We start from the raw sequence: 7684 nt of genomic DNA on the forward strand, positions 1-7684 counted from the left end.
TAGTTGTCATGTATATGACATCTATATATGTTATAAGCCTCACAATACTATACCATAATATTTTCTTTAACTTATAATATATTCTTTAAAACAGCTGAAAGAAAAACAAGATACCTTTGTTTACTCACATATTAACATATCTTCATTCCTCTTTATATATCCATAGTGATCTTCATTCTTCTTTATATATCTATAGTTTGCATCTGGTGTCATATCCCTTCAGTCTTAAGAAGTTCCTTTATCATTTCTGGTAGTGTATAATTATCTCAATTTTTACTTACCTGAAAATATCTTTATTTCACATATATATGTAATTTTTGAATGATATTTTTTACTGGATATAGAATTCTGACTTAACACTAAAAACGTCACTCAACTGTTTTCTGGTCTCCATTGTTTTCAATTAGAAGTCAGTGAAATTATTATCATTGTTCCCTTATATGTAATTTACCACGTTAACCTGGTGACTTTCAAGATTTTTTTAAAATTAATTAATTTATTTATTTTTGGCTGCATTGCATCTTCATTGCTGCCCACGGGCTTTCTCTAGTTGCAGCGAGTGGGGGCTGCTCTTCTTTGCGGTGCACAGTCTTCTCATTGGAGTGGCCTCTCTTGTTGTGGATCATGGGCTCTAGGTGCACGGGCTTCAATAGTTGTGGCACTTGGACTCAGCAGTTGTGGCTCATGGGCTCTAGAGCGCAGGCTAAGTAGTTGTGGCACATGGGCTTAGTTGCTCCACGGCATGTGGGATCTTCCCAGACCAGGGCTCGAACCTGTGTTGCCTGCATTGGCAGGTGGATTCCCAACTATTGCACCACCAGGGAAGCCCTCAAGATTTCTTTATCTTTGTTTATTAAAGATTCAGCTCTGATGTACATAGATTTGATTCTTTTTATTTATCCTGTTTGGGATTCACTGAGATTCTTGGATCTGTAAGTTTACATTTCTCACTAATTTGGCCAATGAATCTCCAGATATTTTTGTGACATATTCTACTCTCTGAGACTCCAGTTACATGGACATTAGACTTCTTGTATTGTTGCATGAATCATTGAGACTTTTCATTCATTTCTTTTCTGTTCTTAGATCAATAGAAATTATTGAATTTGATCTTCAAGTTAATTGACCCTTTTACCAATTACAATTTTCTGTTAAGAAGATTAGTAAATATTTCATTTCAAATATTTTAACTTTCAGTTCTATAAATTCTATTTCTTTCTTATTACAGCTCTCATTTCTTAACTGAGATTCCACATCTGTTTGTTCAATAAGAGCATGGTTTCCTGTAAATCTTTGGACCTATGTGTACTACCTGCTTTTAAGTCCCTGACTACTAATTTGGGCCATCTTAAGGTTAACTTATACAGACTAGCTTTCTCTTGATTATGGGTCATATTTTTCTGTCTATTCCAATGTTGAACATTTAATTGTATACTGGGCATTGTAGAGGATACATTATAGAAATACTTGGATTCATTAATCTTGGTACACTTGCCATCTTTGAGTAGGCACAATGTCAGGAAGTCTCCCTACAGCACAGTATTTGGACTTGCTAAATTCATTCACCTTGACCTGAATCTTCCAATACATGAACGGATAAAGTCACCAACTGAGTCATGTCATTTTCTTCTTTAGGGTTACATGGTACTCTGTGTATAGCACTAATCGCACTCTACTGAAATCAGCTGCAAGCAGATTGGGAGCTACTCAAGAGCAAGGCTCAGGTCTTATCTCTGCATCTAGTGCCTAACCCAGTGCCTGATACTCAGAGTGGATGTGTATGTCATATTTGTTGATGTAACAAAATGAATCATTTAAAAAGTCAGAAATCATATAATGCTAACACAAAATTCACAAAATACTGTTAATATGTGGGTCATTTAACTCTTTGTTAACTCAGAGACTCTAACATAAGCTCAGTTTCAACTGACGATATCAATGGACCACAATACAAGGTAATTTTAAATGTTTATGGTAAACATTTAAAGAAATATATTCATGAGGTTCAATATACTTTGTTTACAAAGGCAGGAATGAAAACAGAACATTTCAGGAAGAGTCTATCAATACTGACTGAAATGAAGCTCCAGCATCTAAAACATAAAGTTTACTCATTCATCATAACTTATTCCCTGATTAGAATAAATTGTGTGTGTGAGCGTGTAAATTCCCTGAGTAGAATAAATTGTGTGTGTTTGTACATATGGATGGAGTAACAGAAAGAGCATGGAATTTAGGATTAATAGATCTGTAATTGAGGCTCCATTTTTAGTCCTACTTCTATCTCTAATGTTGTATGTGCCCTTAGGAAAGTCCCTTACTCTACCCCCAGTGTATTTCTCTGAAAATGAGGTAGTAATATTTATCTTACACAGTGCTGTTATTATCAAATGAGGTCATGAATGTGAAAGACCTTTGTGAACTGTAAAGAGTTACATAAATATTAGGGATAGCTATAAAATAATTCAAATAAAGCATTATTATCAATACCTTTGACCATAGCATTCATCACATCTAAAACTCCCAAATGTTATCTCTCCCCTCACAAAAATATGCATGCATACTTACACACACACACATGAATACATATGCTACCACACATGTGTACATACTTCATTCAGCAGCAACATCAAAACTGATCTGGGATCTTGCACCTTTTAAATATGCCTTTTTAAAAATTAAGCCCTGTGAGTCACTTACTTACTGTCTTAATATGGCTTAATTTTATCCCTCCTGCCTACCTCCCTCCTCTCTCCTCCTGGAAACATTTATACTCATTAAGAAAATGTTTTATTCTACTTATTGTTGGTAGGGCTGCAACTATATTCTCTAATCCATCATGCATTGCAAGTAGGGAGTGTGAAAGGATATCAGGTGAAACTGGTTTTTCTCTAGAGAAGCTACAAAGTCAACACTGAAAATCCTATTTCAGAATGTTTAAGATCCGTAATAGTCTGTTTCACATTTTTTTTCCTAAGAGGTTAAGTATTAAACTATCTTAACTCTTGGTTTTATATGTCAAGCTATCAAGCAATCAGTTTCAAGTCTGTTATTTTTCTGGTTATGGCTAAAACATATTATCCTAGTATTAATCCAGTTTCCTTCCAAAGAAGGATTTTTTTCCTCCAGCCCAGTTTTAAGTGACTAATTTTAAAAAATGCATGAATGTCAACTGAGCTTATGGAGCAAGTGAGAACTGTTTATAGGCAATCCTGCAATGGGGAAAAGTAATTTCAACTATGCTCCCAAGGTTGTCACCTCTACTTTGTCATTTTCTGTTAGTTTACTTTACGTGAGGGAAGTTTATATGGCAGGCAGAGGGAATATGATATGATATGTCTATCCAAACAAAAAACTAGAAATTCCTGGAAAAGACCTTATACTTAATATTTGTTCACACATGCATGTTTCCAAAGGTATATTAAGTACCTATTATTTGTCAGGCTAATATTCAATACAGCAATGGGCATACAGAGATGAATAATACCCACCTGCTAGTACATCTAGTTTTTCAGGCTTGTGTGTCTCTGCTCAGGCTCTTTTCTTTCCCTTGACTGTCCTCCCTCATCCCTCTCCCAGACTTCAAATGACCCAATGCCACAAAAAGTTAGTTAACTATTACCTCTCTGAATTATTTTCTGACCTTCTAAATAGATTTGACCAGTTCTCTTTTTTGCACAACACTCCTGACCCCAAACAACAATCCTGTATGTATGCCTAGAGCAAGTTTTGGTATTCTTTGCTATTTTGTCTATCTTCCCCATCGGACTGTGAATAACTTGAAACAGAGTCCCTGTAATACTCGTTACTGTAACCCCACAGCTAGTTAACTGCTTATCACCCAGTGCTTGAGAAATACACAGACTGAATAAATAACTGATATTATGGTTATTTTTCTGATGCACAGAAGAGATAAACAAAAAAAGTGCTAAAAGAAAAGAGGTATTTGCAATGCACAAGAGAAGCAAGATAAAGAAATATGGGTAGAGTGAGACATTAGAGAATTATAACAAAAAGAAAGAAGATAATGAAGATAGCCTCCACATTAGCCATCAATCTAAGTAACATGCATAATTACAGGAGAGAGCAATAAAACGATTCACTGTTCCTGATTCATCATACTGGAAGGATATGAGACCACATAGGCCTACCCACTCTTGTACTATTTGTTGCACTGCTCCTGTAGGAGCTGCTTCCTCCAGTAAGTCTAAAGTCATGCAAAGTGTGTAAAACAACTAACATTAGTGGGCAATTCACTCATGCATGAGGTGTGAGGGAGAGGGACAAGAATGATATCTAAACACTTAGGGAATGGAGGGGACGGGATGAGAGAAGACCAGAAACCTTTCAACATAGAAGACCACACATGCCTTCTGATATCTTTCCACCCCCCATTATCCCTCAGCTTCCCAGCTGAGAACCACACACACCTTCTATTTCCCCCAACTTAATGAAAAATAGCAGTGCCCACGTAGGCAAAAGTGGACAGGGTCAAAGAGTGCTTCTCTAAGAGAGTTTAAGGAAATTATGGAAGCAAATGATCTATAAAAGAATAAAATTGGATTCTGTGGTATATTTCTGCTAGGGTTTGAGGGAAGAAATACTTATACCAGAGAAAATTCTTTGAGAATATGATGGAAATGACACATTCATACTTGTGCACAAAATCTAGTAAATAATTCCATAAAGTGCAAAACCCCTCTAAGCCCTTCCAAACACTACTCCTCAAGGCACTATGAACCTCAGGTTGAGATACCTCTCCTAGAGGGATACCCAGCAATGTTTATCACAGAGACTCTGACATCAGCTATGATGTCACCCAACTGTGAGAGCCTGCAACAAGGGACACTGGACAAAGAACCCCAGCCCTGTTGACCTCCTCACATCAGGATCTGTAGAACACAGAATAAATTACAGGTCACCTAGAAGATGCAGCAATACTATTTCTGTGGTTCAGAACAGAAAAATAAAACTGGAAAGTAAGGGACAGGAACTACCCTGGGGATGGAATCACAATAGAAGTGTGTGGAAAGACATGTTGCCGTATCAGTGTCTCTTCGTATCTTCCAGCTCTGTCTCACAGCAGAGATAAACTAGTAGTAAGATCCACAAAAAATATTCCCACATGGACTTCCCTGGTGACACAGTGGTTAAGAATCCACCTGTCAAGGCAGAGGACACAGTTTCGAGCCCTGGTCCAAGAAGATCCCACATGCCGCTGAGCAACTAAGCCCACACATCACAACTAATGAGCCTGCGCTCTAGAGCCTGCAAGCCACAACTACTGAGCCCACATGCTACAACTATTGAAGCCTGTGCTCTAGATCCTGTGCTCCACAGCAAGAGAAGCCACCACAATGAGAAGCCCGTGCACCGAAACGAAGAGTAGCACCCGCTCACACCAACTAGAGAAAGCTCGCGTGCAACAATGAAGACCCAACACAGCCAAAAATAAATAAATTAAATAAATTTGAAAAAAGAAAAGCCTATTAAAAAATATTCCCACAACCTTCCTCATTGAGGATATAAAATAACGTAGCATGAATATGCTTATTTTGATAAAAATTGTATTGGGAGAAGGATGACTTTGCACTGTTGCTGATAGAAGGGAATTCAATGACATTTGCCTTAGACTCTGCAATCAGAATAGCCAGTATCTAAGACAACTACTTCAATGCCACTGCAGTTACTACATAGAAGTTTTAAATCTGAAAGCCTTCCATAGGTTGAAAAAAGAAGTGTGTTTATAAAAAGTACATCTGGATAAAAGTGCAGTTACAGAGAACAGCCACCAATACATTCTCTCCCAGCTTAGCCTCTAGGAACGACAGAGATTTTTGCCTTGATTGCAAAGAAGGAAGGGAGACACACAGAAATGAATACTAGCTAAGGAGCTAACATGGCTGGATAATGAAAGAACTGACCCTTTTTGCTGAGGCTGTTCATTCTTCAATCAGCAAGAATTAAGAAAATCGTTTCTGAAATGACTGTCACGGGGTAATTGAGTTAACTTCTGAGAATGAAAGCCATCATCAGACTGTCTCTGCAGCTTCACTTCCTAAGACCTCTTTCACATCTGTTCCAACTGCCTCTTCTCCACTCCTCCTTACCAGACTAGGTTAAGGATTTGACTGTCTGAGAGGAGCCAGGTAAAGTGAGGGCCAAAAGAGGTTTGCAAGCAGAACTCCTCAGGCACAGAAACAAGTAGTCTTAATCTGGCTTGGAATGATTCTTGTATCTGGTAACAAAATTTGACAGAGCAAAAACCTTGCTTTCCGCTTTGCCCTTAGAGCATGAGAAGGAAAAGCATTTCAACTCTTTGACATTATTCTCCACATTGTATTTGATGAACTTGTGAATCATGGCATGTTTATGAGTAGACACACATTACACTGGACCAAAGTTTTCCTGACAAAACAATTCAATCTGTTAAGAAATGTTTCTGCCCACAGCTCTACGTAGGGCATCTTTGACCTCCTTGTTCCTCAGACTGTAAATAACAGGGTTCAGCAGAGGAGTGATGATGGTATAGGTCACAGAGAGAAGAAGATATTTTTCTATTGCATTTTCTGACTTGTACTTGAGGTAGGCAATGGAGCCACAGCCATAGTGGACCATGACCACAGTGAGGTGGGAGGCCATGTGGCGAAGGTCTTCTTCTAGCCCTTGGTTGAAGGCATCTTAAGGATGGAAGAGATAATGAGGATATAGGAGGTGAAGAACAGGCCCACAGGAACAAAAATCACATATTGAACTTACACCATAATTGATAATCTCATTGACAGTGGTATCAACACAAGAAAGTTTCATGACTGGGTAAATGCCACAGAAGTGCAAATGGAACATGGCCATTATATGGAGAAATGCCATAACCAGACCAGTGCCAAAGGACACACAGACTAACCTAGCACACACTCCTTTGTTCATGACAACTGCGTACCTCAGGGGTTTGCAGATGGCCACATAGTAGTCATAGCCCATAGCTGTGATCAAGAAGCAATTATTAGTCGCAAGATGACAGAAAAGAACATCTGGGTTCCAAAGCCTTACAAGGAGATAGGCTGGTTATGAAAAATAAGACCAGAAAGCACTCGTGGGACGATGACCAATGTGTACACAGTCTCAGAACTAGCCAGCATGCTCAGGAAGAAGTACATGGGTATGTGGTGGTGAAGGACAACACAAATGACGGTCACAATGATGATGTTCCCAGCCAGAGTGAAAATGGAGATGGTAAGGAAAACCACAAAGAGGGTTATCTGGTGCTTTCCAAAGATAGAGAACCCCAGGAAGATGAATTCTGCTACTCTGTGAGTTCTTTCTCTGCATTTCACTATATCAGTGCCCTAAAGCAATAAAAGGAATCAGTCATCAAGGGGAAAATTCCCATCAGCAATTGGACTTCACAGCAAGGGACAATGACAGCTGAACTGAGAGAGTGAGTCCAATTCCCCCCTTGTGACCAACAAGCTCACGTGTATGGCCCTGGCACAGAAAGAAAGAAAACTACTTTTGTTTCTTTGGGGCTTATACATGTGAACATGATCACTATGGAGCAAACTTCCCCTGTGCATGAAGACTTCCAAGCAAATGCTCACCACACACCCATCATAGTGATGTTAGGAAGGGGAAGAGAACAGCCAGGAAAGAGTAATGCTCTGTGTCCCTATCAGTAATGATATCC

At 38.7% G+C, this 7684-nt stretch overlaps 1 pseudogene across 1 annotated transcript; it reads right to left on the reverse strand.

Annotated features, from left to right (window-relative positions):
- Positions 1-6429: 6429 nt before the first annotated feature.
- LOC309799023 (olfactory receptor 10J5-like) lies at positions 6430-7329 on the reverse strand (annotated as a pseudogene). Its single transcript has one exon. The product of its transcript is annotated as an olfactory receptor 10J5-like (transcript).
- Positions 7330-7684: the final 355 nt, after the last annotated feature.

The sequence above is a fragment of the Mesoplodon mirus genome, assembly GCF_964341445.2.
Source record: "Mesoplodon mirus genome assembly, chromosome: 3".
NCBI lineage: Eukaryota > Metazoa > Chordata > Mammalia > Artiodactyla > Ziphiidae > Mesoplodon > Mesoplodon mirus.